The 23,044-nt window shown below is 42.3% G+C and overlaps 1 protein-coding gene across 1 annotated transcript in view; it reads right to left on the bottom strand.

Annotated features, from left to right (window-relative positions):
- Positions 1 to 23,044, bottom strand: part of CACNA1C (calcium voltage-gated channel subunit alpha1 C) — a 575,193-nt gene that overhangs the window by 455,552 nt on the left and 96,597 nt on the right. The gene's annotated exons all lie outside the window — the stretch shown is intronic.

Below are 23,044 nucleotides of genomic sequence, written 5' to 3'. Positions count from 1 at the left end.
AGAGGGGAAGAATCATATCACAAGAAGAACCGAAAAATCAGTACTGGAAAGTGGAATGATCAAGGTTGCTGAAGATATACAGACAATAAACTGGCTCTCCGATAGTACCATGACACATCCGCAACAAAGAAAACACATAGGTTCATTTGACCACCGTACAACTGACACAAGCAATTTACAATCTATGGCAGGCCTGTTATGTATTAGCTGCGTGGCGATGTGCATCCAAGCAGCGGGATTCACACCATAGACTAGGGCATTCATTGTTGCAATTGCTTTGCCACAGTCAATAGAGTCAACTCAAGCACTACTGATATAACAAGTTTCATTCTTGGTTTAAGAGACACAAATGATACAAGTTGAATAAATCATGTGTATATATAATTTCAGTTTCTTGTTTAGATAGTAGTACAGATGATCTGGAGGAGGGAAGGCAGTATGGTACAGTCCGATCTCGTCAGATCTTGGAAGCTAAGCAGGGTCAGCCCCGGTTAGTATTTGGATGGGAGACCACCAAGGAATTCCAGGGTTGCTATGCAGAGGAAGGCAATGGCAAACCACCTCTGTTAGTCTCTTGCCATGAAAACCCCAAAAAGGGGTCGCCATAAGTTGGCTGCGACTTGACGGCACTTTACACACACACACACAGAGGTGATCTGGAGAATAGCCTTGCCTCCAAAAGTATATCTTGCTAATTATTTTATATGGTCTTGGAAAGAAGGGAACATACATACAGCAGATTATATTTTAGGACCACAACAATTTGCATTTTTCTATGGTTTCTCTAGGGCTAGTTTTCATTATTCAAATTTATAATCACTGCACAAGTCAGAATTTAAGCTGAGTATAATTAGCAATCACAACAACTGGCTCTTATGAAAATCAGATTAGTCAAGTTATTTTTTGGCCCAACAAGGGTTCCACACAACTTCATAAAAATAGTGCATGCTAGCAACCTGTACCCAGTGAGAATCACGCAGTATACTCAATGGGCAAAGTTGGAGCAAAGTATAAAACTTCTTCAAGACAATATACTTGCAGCTGAGATACATAATCAGCAGCATCACTTGGTGCAGTACTCCCTTACTAACACCAGGCTGAACTACAGAGATGGGATTGCATGCATGAATGCTTCTTTCAAATAAAAAAAGCTCCATGCATGAGGGCTGTATGCATTCCTTTTATGAATATCTAGATTTGAGATCAGGTACACCTTAGACCTTATGTGAACAGACCAACAAGATTTTTGGTGTATGTGATGAAGGGAAAGCTCTTGAAAGCTCATACCCTGAAAATCTCGTTGGTCTCTATGGAGCCACTGGATTCAAATCTAACTGTTCTACTGCAGACCTACGTGGCTACTCTCTGAAACCATTTCCTGAATATGTAGCTCTGACTTTACCACTTAGTTCCTCACTTAGTTCTTAGATTTTCAGCACTGCATATCAGAGAATCTTTCAGCCAATAAGAACTGAAGTCAATTCATCAACGTTCATTAATATTAAAGGCCCTAGGCATTCCATGTAGGCTTTATATCTTTATTGTTGTCATTTAAACTTCCGTTGCCTTATATCAGTATCTGAAATAATTGTTTCTTCCTTCCCAGAGACAATGATTTGCTGAAGATCAGACATCAAGATTTTATTATGGCAAATACCTTCATGAGTCATCAGTGTTTGTCTGGAACATGTATGGAGGGTGAGCTCCTGCACACAAAGCATGTATTTATTTCTTTAGTTCGTTTTTACTGCACCTTTCTCCCTGATAGGGACCTAAAGCACCTTACATTGTTCTCCTCCATTTTACCCTCACAACAACCCTATGCGGTAAATTAGACTGAAAGTGTGCGACTGACCAACAGTCACCCAGCAAACTTCCATGCCATAGTGGGGATTCAAAATGGGTCTCTAACCACTATTCCACACTGTCTCTCCCACATACATCGTTGGATACACTTGCTACCTGCCTGCATAATCCCTATGGAATCCCAACAATGCTGTTCGCATGAGCGTATGCTTGAAGACACTATTCTTCCTAATAATTTCCCAACATGTGTATCTTCCTACTGAACCACACTGGCCTACATACACACCATCAGCTTAGGTTCATCACCCTGTCTACAAAGAGTTGGCCACCTCAGAACCTAATACTATCCATTTTTACTAAAAATCAAATGTGACTGATTTCAGTTGGACTTGCTTCCAAGTAGTCTGGCCACATTTTCAAGCATCCTCCTTAACAACACCTTTAGCAGTAGTTTGAGATGCTATAATTGGCAGCTGAAGCTTCTAGTGGACTCAAGATAAACTATCACTGGAAAGTGCTGTATTGTAAGTAGCTGACAGCTGCAGAATCAATCCAACTAAATGTGCATAAGATTACATCATTACACACATTTCTAAAACCCAACAAAATAAAAAAAAATCTCAGACCAAATGCATAACAATTAATGATTATGGTTTCCCAAATCCCCCCTTACTCTTCAATCTAATGTCCCTTCTCAGCCCTACCTGCATTTTACCTCACTGAAATGTTGAAATCTACAGTAAAACGGCTTGTCATTTTGTTGTTCCATACAGTGGCACAAACAGCTACATCTCTCTCTGTATAATTGAAATAATTACAAACAAACAGCTACATCTCTCTCTGTATAAATGAAACAATTACAAAGGGTGCTGATGCCTCCTATTTGGAATGACTAGCGCTTGCAACTTCTTAATTCACTAACAGCCCATTCCTGAGCTTTCGGCGTGTGGGGATGGGGGGGAGGAGGCACAGCCTCGGCGCCTCCTAAGAAGTTCCCCATACACTGAAAGCACGAAAAAGCCTTTAACTGGCTTTTTTCGTGTATAATGGGGCAAAAAGCCCCATAGAGAATAGCAAGGCTGTGCCTGCAAAAAAGCAGGTGCAGCAACGGCATTCTCAGCACCGGCATCCGGGGCTGAAAGGGTACAGGAGGCTGCCTAATGGCAGCTCCTCCCCCCTGGAATGCCCCAGGAACGCCTCCTGGGATGCTGGAACGCCCCCCAGAACGCTGGAGCGGGCCTTTACACCAGTGGCATGCCGACGGAAGACCCCGCCGGTGTTCCAGGGCAGCGCTGATGCGGCGGTGTCCGGAGACTGGCATCCGGGCCTTCATGGCAGCACTGGGGCCACTAACACTGGCATAAGTAGCCTGGGCACCAGTACAGGTGGCCCGAACGCCGGAGCGTCCCCTTCCTGGCCTCCTAAGGGCTATCGCCCTTGAAGCTCAGGAATGCTCTGTGAGTTTAGCAGTGAAGGCAACTGCAGATAGTGAAGTCTCTGTCTTGGACTTCGTCTTCTTAAATGCTGAACAGGGCTTCTGCTACTTTTGACTTGCGTTTGACAACACCTTCAATGTATTTTTTGTCCTGTTAAACAGTCTTATTTTCAAGGATAGGGTTCACATTTTTCTGTGTTTTGAGGTAACAGATTATCTGAGTGATAATGAGAGCGAATGATGGCAGAGGGTGGGCGGGAGTGCTATAAACAGGAAGTAATCAATGTTAATAGTAGTAGAAATGCCTGCCATTATGATGGGGAGGGTGTGTATATTGGAAGGACCTGTGAGAGTGTTGTACACGCAGGTCCATGTTGCACTCCTTACAGCAATGGTACTCACTCTGCAGCTTCCTAAGAACCACATTAGCAGTTGCCACCAATCAAGACAGCCACATTACCTCCTATCTCTGGCATGAGGCCTGCATCTCAAGCAGGCTTGCACCTTACCCATTCCTCCAGTGGTGGTGGTTTCAAGTCAGGAACCACCTGCCAACCGTAAGCCCTTCCGGGCAGGAGCCTTCCCCACTATCCTGAAACATGGGGCAGGTGCCACATTGGGGAATAGGTGTTCAAAAGAGCCACAGGTGGAGTGTCAAAGAGACACTGAGTATCACTGCCCTACAGCATCTCCTGTCAATGAGCGGGTACGATTACACAGAATGCTGTGTGTGTTACTCTTTAGCTTGTATTCTGCATCTTGAACACTAATTTGGGTCCAAATATATACTGTCATCTCATCTGCTATGTTTCTTGTTTGGCAGACCAGCAGAGCTATCAAGACTTTAATGTCAAAAGATAGGCTTTGACCAAGCCTGTGACCTAAGCCACTTCTAAAACAGGAATCCAGAATCCCTTTGAGCTGTAGTGCTTGGAATGAGCCTAGCTCATACTCTCTGGCACTGGCTGCCATTTCATGAATCACATCCAAAATAGCTATGTATAAGTCAGACAATGACTGCTGAGAATTCTGAAATTCCCCTAGAGACAGGCAAAGGAAACTAGAGAGTTTCATAGGCAAACTCAGAAGGAAGCAAGAGTCCCTGGCCACCTTTCTCTATTTCTTATTTACCTCTGCTTATTACTCCTTTAGCAGCTAATTGTCCCTAGAGGATAAGGCGGCGGAGGAGGAAGGGACATTAGTTGCTAAAGGAGAGAGTTAAACATTAGATGTAAGCATGACGTAATGAATGTAATGTGTAGATAGGTTCTTAGAGGTAGACTAAATGTGCAACGGATCATGTGATTAAAACGTTCCTGGGCTGTACTACTTCACAATGTAGGAGGATTATGCAAATGAATGTTCCTCTTTATTAAAAACACATGCTAAAAAGTAGAAGGATAGGAAAACAGCCTTCTTCCTGACGTGCTAGTTTTCACAATGCATCAAGTTTTTTCTGTGGTGAAGCATTCAAACACACAGTCCTTCTCTTGCAGTTTGAAGTAGTACAGCTTTATCATACAGTCTGATATTGATGTAAACTGAAGGGAAAGATTCTGTGATGAAACTGGTTTGTAATTAAGGCTGTAATGCTATATTTTGTCCCTCCGGTGTGGATTACACACTATCACTCAATGAGATTTACCTTCATATAAATATGGTTGGGACCTGGCTGCAACGACCATACTACATGTAATACTGGAATTATGTTCCACCACAGTTGCTTTCTGGGTCCAAATTATATATCTGGAGTTCAATCACTGGAGGGAAGGCGGCATGGTATAGCCTGATCTTGTCAGATCTCAGAAGCTTCTTAACGAGTCCTACTCATAATTCTCTGCCATCCACACCCATAACATTGCTATCTTTGCTTTCTTGCCCCTCTTACTCTCTAGTACAGGCTGCCATTCTAACATTACTGAACTCAGCTGAAACTTCCAAATGGATGAGATCTACAGTCAATTCTAAATATCATTCATAATCCTGTTTTGAGAATAGAATATATATCCTGACAAAGTGCAGATGAAAAGGTCAAGCTGTTTTCCCCCCTCTATCAGACGGGAAAGGATCAATGCTTTTACTTATTTTGTCTTGCCTATTTGTTACAACATGGTGACAATGCTATAGACCTTACCCACAAATCAGAATGACAATTCCGTACGAAGGATCGGCATCCAAAATGCTTTAAAGTGCACGAAGGATAACATGTGTAGAACTGAAACATTCACATTATCCAAAAATGTAATTCTCAGTAATTTCACTCTTTCTCAGCTTATACACTACCCCATCCTCAAGGTTCTGACCGTAGGTCTCTATTGGGAAACTAAAATGTGCTTATGGCCTGTGATGGCCATGAAGATATATAATAGCTTTGTATCTATATCACAGAGCCAGATAAAACAGACACACAGAGTACTTCACTCATTAACATTTGTGTTGCCATGACAGTAAGCTGTTGCCAGGTAGCCGGGAACAAGGAGAAGAGTGAGAATTAGCAAAGCCTAAAAATAAAACCACCAGCTTTTTCTGTAAAAAAAACCTCTACCACCCATATAGATGTCCCTGTATAAGAAGAAAACAAATTATTGCCTCCCTCTTCTTTTGTTTTAAAGGGCTAGTTTTTGTTCTGTTGCACCAAACATCCCTTTGAAAGGTGGCATGGCCCTTCTCAAAATAAGACATATAGTGGGGGGGCAATGATAAAAGGGGGAGCAGAGAGAATATATAATTTGTTGCTGTATTTATCCTTCTCAGTTCCTCATCTTGTAGTCAAGGAGACAATGAGGAATCTTATGGTCACAGAACTCCTTAGAGTCTCCCTCCACTCACCACACACACACACACACACACACACAGTTTATCAATGTAAACTGGTAGGGCAGGACCCTCTTGGAGGGCTGGCCCTGAATCTGCAGAGCTCTCAGGTGCTAGGCTGCCTATAAGGGCACTTTCACACATGCCGAATAATGCATTTTCAATCTACTTTCAATCCACTTTGAAGCTGGATTTTACTGTGTGAACTTGCAAACGATTGTTAAAGTTTACTGAGAGTGGACTGAAAGCACATGATTTGGCATGTGTGAAAGTGCTCTAAGAGTCCACTTGCCTGGCCCCTGCAATGGATCAGGGCTGAAGAGTGTGGTGTTCACTTGCTCCTTAACACCTGAAGCAACTGAAGTGGTCTTTTCTTGGGCTAAGGGGCTTTTCATTGGCGTCCCAGGCCACTTGAGCTCTTATAACAGGTTCAGAGTTGAAATGTGGAGAAGAATGAACTCAAACCCATCACGTAGGTTTTATTTTGATTAAAGGGATGCAAAGTTCTTTCAGTTCTTTGGCCTTCTAAGGTGCTTATTTCATGAAAATATTTCTGTTGCACTAAATTATTAGTCTACTTGCTACCCTTCAGCGACCCAAATGTCCGTTACTTTCTGAATGAGGTGGTTTACAGTGCAACCCTAAAAGCAGTTTCCTGTGAGTAAACCCTAATAAATAGACCTGAGTAGGATTCTGAGTAGACCTGCTTATGATGGCAGTGTTATTCTGGCAGCAGAAGGCAACACACAAGTGCAAACCTCAAACTACAAAGTATTCAGGGATTCCATAGGACACATTGCTTTGATTCAGTGATTTTGAGGCAAATGTCAGAGGTCTCTATCAATTCTAGAGGTCTTTTCCTAACCAGCCCAAGCCTACCCTCTCTTTCCAGCCCTCTGGGTCCACACATTCCATGGTGGAATTACTTATACAAAGTATCACCAAAACCAAGGTTTCGGTAATTTGTAAATTAGCAAAATCTGGAGATTAACAAATCAGAAAGGAGATGAATTAGTGTAAGCAAAAGTGAAATCAAATCCCAAAATTTGATAAAATTTCATTGAAAATGTTTGATAAAAAAAGCACTTCTGTAGGGGATGCTAGTTAGCAATAACCAAGTTGGACTCTTTAGGTACATCAAACCTAATAAAAGAATGATCTAAAATTGATACCAACTCTGCAAAATTAGCAATAGATAAGAAAAATACGCAAGGAGGCACGAGGTCAAAGATTGAACAGTCTGGTTTCCAACACCAATATTTATAAAACGGATCAAAATGCATTAGTTTCCACTACCTATTTTGCACTCTGGGAATTACTTGGTTTCTAAATCATGTATATCCATCTAAAAATCTCCCGAACCAGAAACCACAGATTTAAGGAAAAGCTACCCTACAAACATATGTTGACCTTATACCCCTTTAACTGTCATGGCTCCTCCCCCGCCCCCACTGTCGTTTGGCAAAGGAGCTGAGAGGCCTATTAGAAATCCCTAGCTCTGACACATAATTAGTTTCCCTGGTTCTCAAGAAAGATGAAATGTCTATTCAACCAGTTGAAGACTAATATAGTTATGTCTTAACATTCTGAACCAACTGCAGATGAGGTTTGGGTAATTTTGAGGATTTAGACCAAAGTATACTAAATTGGCAGAAACTTTAATTGACAACAGCTGTTTATATCTGAAGTAAAATATTATTAAAGCGGGTGTATAATTTAAAATGCATTGTTTAAAAAAGAACATGTTATTAATCTGCATGAATTAACTTCTGCAAAAAGCTCCAAAGTCAAAGGAATTACAGGATAAAATATTAAATTACAAGAACTATGCTACATGTTGAATACTTCATGTATCCCTCATCTGTGTTCCTTGTCCTAGAACAGGATGCTCCTATTTCTCCCTATGTCTGATCCACTGCATTCTGTGTTCGTAATTTGTTAGTCCATTAAAATAAACAATTAAATGCACACATAATGTTATTGCAGTTGGAGCGAAGCGACAGGTATGTCCCTTATGTTATATCCCAGTTTTCCATCCAACCCCTATATGCACAGGGCAATGACAGTAGGGTTGCCAGGTCCCTCTTCTCCACCAATGGGAGGTTTTTGGAGTGGATCCTGAGGAGGGCGGAGTTTGGGGAGGGGAGGGACTTCAATGCCATAGAGTCCAATTGCCAAAGCAGCAATTTTATCCAGGGGAACTGATCTCTATCGGCTGGAGATCAGTTGTCATAGCAGGAGATCTCCAACCAGTACCTGGAAGTTGGCAACCCTAAATGACAGGCAAAAGTGAAGTGAAATGAAAGGGAACTGGTCTGGAGCAGTTAAGCTCAATAGAAATGAATTGACTTAAACGTGAAGTAAGACTCTATATCTAAGCACAATGTTGATTTAATAGACTAGGAAGAGTCATATGCCTGTCCAATAACAATCATCATCTTAACCTACCCTGGAAATCATACCCTGTTGCTTATCTCCCCAATAATCTTGAAGCAATCCTTAAAAATAAAATAGATCAATTTGCTTCTTCCAAAAAGGGATGATGAAGTTTCACTGGCAAGCTATCAGACAATACAGTAATGCTGAATTAACATTGTTGTGACTTGATTATATTTGGGTTTGCTAGCTCCTTCAGAGATTTTTCTGTCCCTTGGGCGAAAACGCATGGTCGCTTTAACCTCCTTTATTCCCTGTTTCAGCCAGAATTCAGCCAGGATCGAACGCATGCGTTTCGCCGAACGTGCCTTTGATCCTGGCTAAATCCTGGCTGAAACAGGGAATAAAGGAGGCTAAAGCGACTGTGTGTTTTCGCCCAGTGCCTCTTAGGATCCAGTCAGTCTCCATGATCAAGACTCCAACTGACAAGGGAAGAAGAAAGGAAGATCTTTCAAGCTTGCTGGCAGCAAGCTCAGAGAAGCTCGGTTTAATCTGGGCTTTGTTCTCCTCTTCTTTCAGGTACTTAGACTGGGCATGGCCAGAGGAAGAGGAAGAGGAAGAAGCAAGGAAGATTCTACTAGCTAGCAACAAGCTAGTATAATATTCTGCGGTCATTCAGGAATGTGCAGACACTCAGTCTCTTTTAATCAACACAGAGTAACTTTATTCAGAAGAAACAAGGAGCAAAACACAAGGCCTAACCCAGTCCTTCCTAGGGTCTTCTCTCCAAATCCTGGACCTAATATAAAACATGAAACAGAGTATTAAATATTACAGCTAGCAATGGCTGAGTTCCACATAGACTGAGTTTGTTCGCTTTTCCTTGCAGGTACTTAGTCAGAGTGGGGGTGGAGGCGCAAACTAAAGGGCTCTCACCGGTGGCTCACAGGTTGAGGTTGGCAGCTCAGTAGACCGAGACCAACTCAGATATATTTATATTTTGTCCTATTTGTTTAAACAGGTTTGTAATTTAGAATTTTCTCTAAGCCACTTCAGGTCCCTTCAGGGAGAAAAGCAGCACAGAAATACTCCAAAAAAACTGTTATAAACTACTTTTACAATTTTTAATTATGATTGTACTGTAAACTGCTTTGAAGGCCCCTGAGGCTGAAAAGTAGGGTTGCCAGGTCGCTCTTCTCCACCCATGGGAGGTTTTTGGGGCAGAGCCTGAGGAGGGCAGGGTTTGAGGAGGAGAGGGACTTCAATGCCATAGAGTCCAATTGCCAAAGAGTCCGTTTTCTCCAGGTGATCTGATCTCCATTGGCTGGAGATCACAGTTGTAATAGCAGGAGATCTCCAGCTAGTACCTGGAGGTTGGCAACCCTACTGAAAAGCAGTATGTAAATCTAAATCAACTTTAATATTTTTTTGCTTCAGACTTTTTAGATGATGTGGACATGAAGCATGAACTTTATCTGAATTGTACTACTCTTACAATTATATAAAATGGCTTTTGTCTATCTTGTTTCGTGATCTTCACAACTGCTTCCTCCACACGACCACTGTTAGAACATTTTCGTTTCTACTAATAGTAACATTCAATAGCACATTTTACTTGTTGCCTTCTCCATAGTATTCCACCACACAGGTAACCTATCTACCTGTGTGAAGAAACGACAAATCCTTCCTGTTTAATTTTTTTCAGTATCCTTGCTGAGAGCCTAGCATTCAGAAAGGGGACTGTATAAAGACCCCTGAAGAAGATAAGCCTTGAAATACTCCTCCTTTTGATCCCTCCCAGTCTCTGAAGATCTGTAGTAAATGGATTCCAGTGAACCTCTTTTCCTTAAATGTCAAGGAATGATTAAAGAAATTAAACAAATCAATAGGCAGGCACAAGGGATCTTACGTGCTGTTGGCCCCCATTCTCTGCACAGATGTCAAGTTGCAGTTGAACTTAAATTCAACATGACCCTTTCCTTTCTGTTATTTTGAAAGGAAGATTTCTACACTGTTCTCTGTCCCTGTATATACTCATTCTCAGGAGTATTTAATGAGTAGCCATGGAAAATGCATACTTTAAAAAGACAAATATTATGATAAAAGCTTAATGCATGTCTTGATAGAATGGAAACATTGAGCATACCATTCTTGTTTCCAAAGATATACATTTGTCGACGAATCAACACCACTACAGCAATACTTGAGCTCTGTGGAGAATGCTTTCTGCAAAACAGACTGAAGCAATTTGTATCAAAAAGACACTAGGGAGGGAAAAAAATTAAACTGAAGATTGCTCTAGGAAACCGTTTCCCTTCTCCTCTCCTGCCCTTCTCGTACCTGTTGACTTTAAGAACAGCTTAAAAACAAAGCAGGACCCTTTCCTTGTAAAACTGCTCTCTGGCATGTATCACTGAATTTTATGCAGACTGACCTGCCAAGTATCAGATAAGAGTCCTTTAAACAATCATAGCTGGACACACACATTTAAAGCAAACACCACTTAAAATAACTGCCATTTCTGATTTCTGCCTGGAGTCTGATTTTTGTCTGTTCTGGGGCAGAGGCGGGAGGGGGAGTTGAGATTTACAAATAACAGGAATAACTTTTAAAGAAGCTGTAGTCTTGAACGCTAAAAATACCTGATGTTCCTTTTCTCCTTGTTGGATGACCCTTGGGAAATAGAAATATCCATCTAGTAGATGGTTTCCAGAGATAAAATATTTGTTGAAGTTTAACAAGGGTTATTTTAGATGGCACTTTCCAACTTGTATTTCTAAAACATAATTAGGGCCTCTTTAGCTTCAGCTAAATAACTGCATATATGGCAGTGCCAGTTAGCAACTCTCATAAAGATGTGCAAAAAAGCAAAATGGAATGAATGCCTTTATAAAGACATTCTGTTCTTTGTGTTATGTGCAAGACTCCATTTGTCTTCATAGAGCATAACTAGAAGGAAATGACTCCTCCCAATGAGTTTCCTGTTGTAGATTCTTCTGTACTGTGCAGGCTGAGACTTATCCACTCACAGTACAGACTGAGAACAGAAAAATCTGAAGCATAAACACACATCTCACATTGTCAGTTCACAGTAATTCCTGCCCCTGGATTTCTTCAGTCTTAGCCACCTAATCCATCCGCTACAAAGAGCAGGACTTCAGGTATACTGCGCACTGGTTAGGACAGGGGTTGGATGAAAGAACCAGGGAGAATGGATGGGAGAAGTCATAGTTGTCTTATCTCCCAACTCAGTGGCAGATTTAAAGATATATGCAACCTGGCTATCCTACACACGTGACCATAACTATCATTAGGAAGTGAACTGGCAGGGTAAAGATTACAGTGATTTCTGCAATTGTGGGAGTATTTTTTGGCATCAGCACCACTGCAGCTAGATATGGGCAAAGGTTTGACAGAAAGAACCCTACTTGCAGAAAGCATTAATTCAGGTTGTCTGTATGAAGCAAGTGAATAAACTGCACACAATAGGTCAGGGTTCACAAATCTTTTTGATCCTGAAGTAGGATTGCCAGGTCCCTCTTCGCCACCAGCGGGAGGTTTTTGGGGGGAGCCTGAGGAGGGCGGGGTTTGGGGAGGGAAGGGACTTCAATGCCATAGAGTCCAATTGCCAAAGCGGCCAATTTCTCCAGGTGTACTGATCTCTATCACCTGGAGATCAGTTGTAATAGCAGGAGATCTCCTGCTACTACTTGGAGGTTGAGCAACCAAAAATTAACACCTCTGTACTAATATCTGAGATTAGGAAGAAAGTACAGAACACAGGCAATGCTATAACAAAGTGACATGAATTACACTTTTGTCACTTTGATATAGCATTGCCTGTGTTCTGTACTACCTGGAGGTTGGCAACCCTAGCCTGCAGACATCATTGGTATTTTGAGAGGCGGGGGTGAGCACCACTCCAAAATGGCTGACACAGGAGGTGGAGTCAAACATTATAGCTTTGCAAAAGAATCACAGAAGGGGAATAAAAGATGAAGGGAGAAAGAGAAGGGGGAATATAAGGAACAAAAGCCTAAGGTGTGTGTGTGTGTGTATATATATCCGCACACTGACTAAGGAAAGCTTACTAGTCCTCCTGATCCTCCAGTGGCTGCAGCTTCTATTGCAGCCTTAGAAACCCCTTTCATTTGAATGAATGAATAACAAGCCCTGCCTTACAACGGCCCTGCCCACTTCCTTAAAAGCTCAGTGAGTGCTAGGGAAAGTTCTGGTGAATGCCATGGCTGGGGAGCCCTGCACTTAGGTACAAGGGCTAAAGTCAACACTGAGCTTGTAAATTGCAGCATTAGGACAAACGTTTTTTAAAATGTAAGAGAACCAAACATTTTTTTAAAGACCAGTGGAGTTTCTCAAGGATTTCTGCATATCCCTAGATAAAAATTCTATCCACGAGCCTCCAGTTCACACCATATCTTTTCCACACAATCATGCATGTGGAATTGCATGGAGAAAAACTTGTCTAGAAATAGCTGTGCAAAAGAGCCTTCACTTGTCACTACGGTTTCCCATGGAGCAAAACTCTATCAGTAAATAAAATAAGTCTGTTCAAACAAATCCTTTATATTCACTTGGCATAAGCCAAAGTCACCCATGAATGCCTCCTTTGCACTCCTACCCTGATCTTCCATTTTATGAGCCTCCACCAAGTGAATAATACTTCGTATCTCTTTCTGTTATTTAACCATTATGTCCCACTAAGAATAAGCGGTGGGCAGGACAAAAGCAATCTATCAAATAACCTTGAAATGTCTTTCTCAATTTAACTATGTCCTCCTTTAATGTTACCATCCCAGCCAATAGTAGTCTTGAATTCCTAGCACTGGCTGCCATCATGTTTAGAATAACAGTTAATAGCTGCAGTTTTCCAGCAACATTTTAAAGAACAGTTTCATTCAAATAAATATGTTTCAGCAGTGAGCAGTTTGAGGATTTCCCCCTTTTATATCTGGAAATCCATCTTAAAACGTTTTCTCTTTAGCTGCAGATAGGCACAAAACCCATGACCAAAAAGAGAAGTTTATACAGAATCTTTTATCAGCCAAGCCACTTGGAATCAGAAGCTCTAGCTGCTTTCAGTTCCATATGTGCAGACTTCCATTTAGCCTCCTTTGCCAGAGGCTTGGAACTACTAAGCTGATCCACGGGCATAATAGGGACTGTCTGCTCTGGTTCCAATACTGCCTGTGGAACAAAGTTTGGATATGAGGGGACAGAAGCTCAACACACTCACCCCACCAGAGATGTTGAATGAGAAGGTGAAGGGGCATCTTTCTGGGTAGGGGCAGAAAAAGCCTTCTCTCAAAGCACAACCTACAGCTTGGATGCTCTGTCATGTCCAACTTTAGGCATAAACTGGTGGCAAATTTTGCTTGTTGTCTCATCATGCTCCTCTCTCAAACACAGAAGACAGAAAAGGAATGGCCTCCATGTGCAGCACTTTAACTGCAATTGGTACATTTTTCAAACGAGGCCTCTTGAGTCACAGTTGAATTGCTGCTGAAGAGGAGGTGAAAACTGCCTTTACACAGCATTCTCTTTTTCCTTCTCTTTTAAAAAAATAAAATAAAAATAAAGTCCATACACAGCTCTTATTGAAGAAAGTAGGATTGTTTTGTCCGAGAAGAATAAAAACCAAGACTTAAAGAGCTATAACAGAAGTGTCTACTCTTTGCAGCAGCAGACAGAGAACTGAGGGCAGGTGCTCCCTCTTGCACCCAGAAAAGTGTGGGAAACTGAGGCACAGGCTGGGGGTTGGGGAGCCTCTTCCCACCGAAGCACCTCTATACGTTTTTCCTATGTATGTGCAGTATCCATGGGGGACTACATCATGACAATGACGATGCACGTAGCAGTTCTCCTAGCCAGTGAGGCAATCCACTTCTAGAAAAGTACAGCAACTTCTATAACTAAGCAGTTGGCTGTGGAATATATAGTGGCAAATTCTAAAGCCAAGGATCTGCCTGCATATGTGCAAATGGCTCCACTGGGCCCCAAACAGCCCCCCCAAAAAGAGCTTTTGAAAACTATAGATAACGAATGAGTCAAGCAAAAAAATCTATGCATAAATGCAAATATACACTGTGATAGATGTATACTGACTAGCCCAAACATACTGGTTCATAATAGACAAGCGCTCTAATACAGAAGGTTGCTGAATTACAAAACTAATTTGAAATACTGAAAATACTCAAGTGTTCCATCGAGTCCAGCATTTTACCCCATTGAGATCAGTGGAACAGGCTTCCTCGTGAGGTGGTAAGCTCTCCTTCTCTGGAGGTTTTTAAGCAGAGGCTAGATGTCCATCTGTCAGCAATGCTGATTCTATGAACTTAAGCAGTACGTGAGAGGGAGGGCATCTTGGGCATCTTCTGGGCACTGAGGGTGTGTGGGGGAGGTAGTTGAGAATGTCCTGCATTGTGCAGGGGGTTGGACTAGATGACCCTGGTGGTCCCTTCCAACTCTATGATTCTATGATTCCTTCCCCTCCCCAAACCCTGCCTTCCTCAGGCTCCACCCCCAAAATCCCCAGGTATTTCCCAACCCGGAGCTGGCAACCCTAGTTGCTCTACAGAGGCAGGCAATGGCAAACCACCTCTGTTTGTCTCTTGTCTTAAAAACCCGATGTGGTTGCTGTAAGTTGGCTGTGAATTGACAGCACTTGCAACCGCCAGCAAGTTTGTAGTTACATTTGCTACCTTTTCAGTCCTCTGGAAGGAAAACAGATTTGGTATGCAAATGTTTTATGTTTTGCTAGTGCTGCATTTAGCAAGAATGTATACATTATATTCACTAGCAAACACTTTATTGTCTCAGCACAACCTCAAGTGATCTCATACATTGTCAGTATTAGTCATTTACATGGCACTTTTAACACATGAAGTGAGGACTTCACAATCTTTATTTAGCTCTCCCCTCAGCAATCAATTCCTTTTTTTAAAAAGGAAGAACAGAAGGTGCAGGTACATTACACTTGTTCACACCGTTACTTTGAGACCTCAAAGATCCTTAGGAATTTCAGTCATGTCAAGTTTCCAAGAATTCTTTATTGGAGGCACTTAACATCTCCATAGGCCTATCAGCCTCAGAGTTTGTTAATTAGGATCAGAGTTGTCCAGGCAAACCAGGATAAGCATGATCATCTGCAAGCTGTGTCCTGGTTTCACAACTGATCACAGTTCATATAACCAACAATTTGAAGTCACATCTCAACCAAGCTAATACTTGCCTATTAATTATCCTTGTAAAGCTACAAGCCCAGAATCAAGGCTGCTAAGGGGGTAGGGTTGCCAGGTCCTTCTTTGCTACCAGCGGGAGGTTTTTGGGGTGGAGCCTGAGGAGGGCAGGGTTTGGGGAGGGGAGGGACATCAATGCCATAAAGTCCAATGGCCAAAGCATCCATTTTCTCCTGGCAAACTCGTCTCTATCGGCTGGAGATCAGTTGTAATAGCAGATCTCCAGCTACTACCAGGAGGTTGGCAACCCTATAAGGGGGAGGGGTCTAGAGAGCAAAATTCTGGGGGATCTGTTATCCTTATGGCCCATGGAGCTGGAGAAGAAATGGTGATTTGCTTTCATAAGATGTTTGGTTTGGGTTTGAGTGATGTGTGTCTGGGCCTAGAAGAAATTTTTGTCTAGGGGCCAAAGTGGTTTGAAACAGCCCTGCCCAAAGTTCCTTAGTTGTCACAGGCATAGGGAATATAGACATAGCGGGTTGGATGCAACAGTTATCACAAATAATTTCCTGTGTTCTCTTCCCTGCAGCAGTCTCTACTGACGGTAGGGCTAATTTCTGGGCTTTTGGGGACCTATGTGGAGTAACAGCCATGTGGGCTACGGTAAGGCGGGGGATTAGGGGAGGGGGGAAATTAGTGGAGCAGAGCTCCACTAACAGTAGAGACTGCTCCATCAAAAAAGGGGGCAGGAGGAGAAATTTCACCTCATTCCCCATCCTCACTTCAGCCCACCAATTCACAAGGCTATTATTACTCCACACAGGTTCTGTGACACAGGTTCTGTGATCTTGGGAACCAATTTTCACAGTGTCAAAAACTGCAGTGGAGGGCGGGGGAGAGCTGGGATGATCCACAACTGTCAGCACCTTCTGCTGACGGATTACTGGATCCATGCCAGTGATCGCCCATGACCACCCTGTGAGCCCTTGACTGATTATAGTAATTTGATCCAGATTATTAATGGGATTATATTAGATTCCAGTTCAAGTTTACATATTTAACAAAAGGCATATTATGCCGAAATTGCCTTCAAAGTGAAATCTCTTTGCTTTGTGCCACTTTGTGCAGCGACTGCCTGGCTGCATTTCTTTGCTGCGTAATGAGAGTTTACTGGACCTTCCACATATCTCCAAAACACAGTCCTGCAGCCAGCATATTAAATCCTTCACTGCCCGTGGCTGATACAAACTATTAAAAGCTACAAGCTGGGATACTGTGTACTATCAATTGCAAAGGAAGCATTTCTCCTGTTAGTTTCCTGTATAAAGACATGTTTAGGTGTAAAATCAGTAATGGGTTTATAAATTTAACATAAAGACAAGAAAGGTTTCCACTAAGGAAGGTTTAATTTTGAAAACACATTACACAAAAAGAGCTGTGGGTGCAAAGAACAGGTTTCCAGAGTGAAACTGATCTCTGCAAGACAAGTAGAGCATTACAAACCAGGCAATTAAAGTTAGTCCCACAGGAAGGGAATACCAATTGAAACCTGCATCCTAAGAACAGATTCTTTTGCAATGAAGAAGAAGAAGAGTTGGTTTTTATATACCGACTTTCTCTACCACTTAAGAGTAAGAGTCCAGTAGCATCTTAAAGACTAACAAAAATATTTTCTGGCAGGGTATGAGCTTTCGTGAGCCACAGCTCACTTCTTCAGATACGCAGTAGTAGAAAAGAGCAAGAGTCCAGTAGCACCTTAAAGACTAACAAAAATATTTTCTGGCAGGGTATGAGCTTTCGTGAGCCACAGCTCACTTCTTCAGATACGCAGTAGTAGAAAAGAGCAAGAGTCCAGTAGCACCTTAAAGACTAACAAAAATATTTTCTGGCAGGGTATAAGCTTTCATACCCTAACAGACAGACTAACACAGCTACCCAATTATCTACCACTTAAGGGAGACTCAAACCGGCTTACAATCACCTTCCCTTCCCCACAACAGACACCCTGTGAAGTAGGTGGGGCTGAGAGAGCTATAACAGAGCTGTGACTCGCCCAAGGTCACCCAGCTGGCTTCATGTGTAGGAGTGGGGAAACAAATCCAATTCACCAGATTAGCCTCCGCCACTTACATGGAGTGGGGAATCAAACCCAGTTCTCCAGATCAGACTCCACTGCTCCAAACCACTGCTATTTTTTTTAATTTTTTTATAGTTTTTTCATACATTCGATACAATCAATTAACATTGCCTTTCGATCTTTTCTAATTCTCAATCAAAACTAACATATATATATAACAATTATCTTCCCCTACTTTGACTTCCCCCCTTCCTTCTTCTATCTCTAACTTACCTTCGTAATCCTCTTAGCAATTATTTTCTAATGCTTTATAAAAAAAATTATAAAACTTTCTAGTTATTAAAAAAGAAAGGAAAGTAGAAACAAGAAAATTAACCTAGTCTAAGTTATAACCTTTAACATTTTGCACATTAAGTTCATTTTTGCAATAAACAATCCACGCCTCCCACTCCTTAACAAATTCATCATTATCTTTTTGATTTACTAACTCAGTCAATTTTGCCATTTCTGCTAGTTCAAACATTTTATGAATCCAATCAGTTTTGTCCGGTATTTCAGTCATTTTCCATTTAGCTGCATAGACCATTCTCGCAGCTGTGGTGGCATAGAGTAAAAAGGTCTGTTGTGTTATAATATAGTCCGGTATAATGCTTAACATCATCTCTGAAGTTTTAGGGATATTTTGTTGTAGAATTAACCTTAGCTCATTGTATATCATATCCCAAATGTTTTTAGCTTTATCACAAAGCCACCAAACATGATGAAAAGAGCCAACTTTATCCTGACATTTCCAGCAGTTTGGTGACATTGTACTGTACATTGCAGACAATTTTTTCGGTGTCAGGTACCATCTGTAAATCATTTTATAGATATTTTCCCTTATCGATTGGGAAAGAATCTTTTTCATGTCTCTTGACCAAAGTCTTTCCCAACTTTTCAAGGAAATAGAATGACCAATTGTTTGTGCCCAGGTAATCATTGTTGGCTTGATTCTTTCTTGTTCTGTATATAGCAACAATAAAAGCTTGTACATCCTAGAAATTAGATGATCAGTATTATCCAAAAGTGTCTGTTGTAGAACTGATTTTTCTTTAAGAAATCCCTTTTTCATATCTTGGATGTATACAGATTGTACTTGATAATATTGAAGCCATGTTAGGTGGTCTTTAACCTCATCAAAATCCTTCAGGGCACATTTATTCTCTTCCCATTTTAAAAGATCTTGGTATATTATAAATTGTGATGGTCTTAACGGTCGCAAAGTTAACATTTCTTGAGAAGCTATCCATAGTGGTGTCTTTGTCTCCAACAGATGTTTATATCTCAACCAGGTTTTTATCAATGATGATCTAATAATATGGTGTTGAAAAGCCACATGCATTTTAGTTTTGTCATACCATGCCACCCAAATCTATTGTCAAAGCCTTCCAAATCCAGTAAACGTGCATTTTTCAAACCACTGCTCTTAACCACTACACAGCACTGGCTCTCAATGTGGAAGGGAGGTAGGAAAACAGAAATAATGCTTCTTCTCTCACAGAATGCCATACATCAAAAGGAAGACAAAACTTTAGCATTCCAGTACAGGTATCTGGATGTATTGCTACTGCTTCTGTGGCTTGAGCCATTAAAACTGAAAATACCATCTGTTGATCATATAACTACCAAACTAGATGTTATAGAGGACCCATAAAGGCCCTTGTTAGATCTTACAGTCCACATGCACCAAGATGCCACCCAGCACACATAGTTGCAAAGTTATCTGCACAGATTTTCAGCTTCATTTATCTCTAGGGATGCTGTGACTTTCTCCATGAATGTGTTTGGCAGTCAAACTTACCTTGTTTGACACAATCAGACACAATCAGAAATTATGTTTTGAGTGCATTGAGCAACTTGAACAGCAGATAAACAAGTAGGGTTGCAGGTCCCTCTTCGCCACTGGCAGGAGGTTTTTGGGGCGGAGCCTGAGGAGGGCGGGGTTTGGGGAGGGGATTGGACTCTATGGCATTGTCCAATTGCCAAAGCAGCCATTTTCTCCAGGGGATGTTAGATCTCTATCAGCTGAAGATCAGTTGTAATAGCAGGAGATCTCCAGCCACCATCTGGATGTTGGCAACCCTATGAACAAGTTTGCAGCTGCCAATCCACAGCTGACCAGGGTATCTGCTGGGAGTCAAGTTCTGATCCATACACCCAGCCTCATCAAAATAGCTACACACTTAAGTTGCAAAGGGGAGCTCAGAAAGGGCTTGTTTTTCTTTCCATCCCCCAACCTGGGCTGTTGATCTCTGCATTGCAAACACGAGAGAAGAAAGAGCTCCCCCCGCCACCAAGCTGGGTGCACTAGATACAGATGCAATGTGTCTGAGGTACCTGTTGCAAAAGGCAGAGGACAAAGAGCTTGTTTCTCTCCTTTTCTTGTCAGCCCAAACCCTTAGCTTGGGGTGGGGAGAAGAAAACGGGCATTAGCTAGGCTTCAGATCAAACCCCAACTGGGCTTCTGATGAGAAATCAAAAGACCCCAACTTCCAGCTGATCAGGTTGAAGAAAGCTCCTCATTTCACCCTCAAAAACTATTCCTTTTTTTTTTTGCTAGGTACATGGCAAAACTTTCCCAGCAGGAGATCTGAAGCCAACTCCCAGATCTAGTGATTACAGGTAGCCCGTTCCTACAAATACACACAAACAGCTTGTGACTAGTCCATCAATTAATTGATCACAACTAGCAACCAAGAAGTGAGCAGTACAGGCAGGTGCTCAAGCATCCCTAGGATACATGAACCAGAACCCTGAAAAATCAAGATTCCTGTAGCATGCAAAGACGATGTACATGCATGCAAAATCCATTAATTGCTCATATCAAATAACGTAGCCACTGTGTATATCAGAAGGATGACTCATAGTGCACATTCCTAATACATGCATTTGGCAGGCTCCTGGTAATGCAAATATATCATCTGAATAGGGCTATTTATTTACACACATATTAACATCTAAAGAAGAATTAAAAAATCAGAAAAGGATCACATGAGTGTGAAATCTTGAGATGTCCTTATTATAAGGAGGTTAGATTAAAAATTTTAAAGCCTCTGTTAGATAGGATTTCTGATGAAACTTTTATCAGACAAAAATCATCAGACAAGACATCATGGGATGCTGGCTCAGCCTCCCGCTGGTGTCCTGACGGCACACTTCCATGCGCCGTCTTCCCAGGGGGCGTTCCTGGGGCAGTCCAGGGGAGGAGCCGCCTTTAGGCGGCCTCCTAAGCCCTTTCAGGCCGGGAATGCCCCCTTTGCCCTTTCTTCGATGTACACCACCTTGTTAGGTGGTGTATCCCCATGGAATCCTATGGTGCGATTCCATGGGGCTCTAGGGTAAAGGGCAGCATTTTGGCTTGGGCGGGGCTGAATTCTCCTTTGGAGGTGGCGCCTCCTCCAGTCACCAGCTCAGCCCTTCCCCTCAGGAATGGGCTGCCTGTGCCTCTTGCTCATGTGCTCAATTTCTGTTAACTTTAGAAATGGTTTACTAGCTTCAGACGTAAACCATGCAGCAGAAGTTCAAACACATGTGAATCTCCCCCACCCTACTATTCACAATTAGTTCACTCTTATTCCCAAACTGTGTGCTGGGATAAATTAAATTACTAAACTCTTAGATAACTGTTGTGAGCACAAAATACTGCTCTGGGTGTAGTTAATCTGACTGCACCTTTTCATTGTGTGACAAAATGGAAGCACAGAAAGATTCTCGGGGAGTATGATAATCAATTGGGAAATCCATCCTATAGTACAGTACTGCAAGGCAGCTTAGTTTTAAGGCTAGATGATTACCTTCACTTGGCTGTGAATTTCAGAAGTTAACTGCCCCTTAAGTACTACTCATCTAACACCAAACCTGAGAGACACTGGGGTATTCTTCACGGAGATTTGCTGCTGTTTCGATGCTGATTTGCGTCGGAGGTAAATTTTGGTTATTCACTGCACATCCGTGTTTTCCCCCACTGAGCAAAATAAGCCGGGTTAAAAGAGAGGCAATCCAAACCACTTCTGAGCCGTACTTTCCAGTAGAAGAGCGTTTTGTTGCTCGGATGCCCATGAAAAAATGTTTGCTTCGCTGCCCGGGACGTCTCCTTTCTCCTCCCCCAAGAACGGTGATTGGCTGGGGGAGTTGCCACTCTAACAGCATCGCACCGGCTGGAGAGAGACCCAGAGCAGACTGGCTGCCCCTCTTCAGAAGGGTGATGGGGGTTTTGGCTTGGATTTGCCGCTTTCAGGATGACCCCCCAATACACACACACATAGGATCGCACCGGTTGGAGGGAGACCCAGAGCAGACTGGCTGCCCCTCTTCAGAAGGGTGATGGGGGTTTTGGCTTGGATTTGCCGCTTTCAGGATGCCCCCCCAACACACACACACATAGGATCGCACCGGCTGGAGGGAGACCCAGAGCAGACTGGCTGCCCCTCTTCAGAAGGGTGATGGGAGTTTTGGCTTGGATTTGCCGCTCTCAGGATGCCCCCCCCAACACACACACACACAGGATCATGCGAAGAGTGGGCGGGATTAGGCGGATTTGGAGCGGTGAGTCATGAGCGGCAGCAGTCATAAGCAGCGCAGAGAAGTGCGCCGTTTCTCCCGTGAAAAATTGAAAATGCCTCGGGATGGGGGGAGAATCTGCACTGCCATGAAAAAGCTATTTAAATCGGTTTATTGTTTGCTCCGATTCGAAACCGAAGCAAAATCCACCGTGAAAAATACCCCAGTGTGTGAGTAAGTTGGGTATTTTTACTTCTCTTTTCTCTTGCTGTAAGGGAGAGTAGGGGAGGGAAAATTGGGGTTGGCACTCAACCCTTGACCCTAATTTCCCCCTTTTCATGCAGAACACTATACGGAACTCTCTGTCTCTTTGCAATTTAAAGAATGTTTGGGAGTACCATAAATTAAGATCGGAGGAAATGCTTTCCCTGTGGTACCAATTAATTTCCCCACCGGGACTCTTTTCAATTTCAACATGTTGCACACAAAATCAGAACCCATTGAAAGTCATGCAGTGTATCAATATCCACATTTGGATGAGAACTCAATCATCTGATCTTGCATTATTTCAATGGGTGGTGCATTCACAGAATGCATATCTGAAACACAATCTCATCCAAATTCTGTAGCAACTAATTTAACATTCGATGCTTAGAGCAACTCAGTCAACAGTCTCACCATGCAACAGGCAATGAAATCACTAGTTCAGCAAAGGAAGATGGAATGCCGATTAAGTTGCCCCAGCAACAGGAAAGTGTTCCCTCTTCTCTTCCCCCTTTTTGTTTATCTTCAGTGATGTCC

This window comes from Euleptes europaea, chromosome 3 (assembly GCF_029931775.1).
Source record: "Euleptes europaea isolate rEulEur1 chromosome 3, rEulEur1.hap1, whole genome shotgun sequence".
Taxonomy (NCBI): domain Eukaryota; kingdom Metazoa; phylum Chordata; class Lepidosauria; order Squamata; family Sphaerodactylidae; genus Euleptes; species Euleptes europaea.
This window is presented reverse-complemented; position numbering and strand designations above follow the sequence as displayed.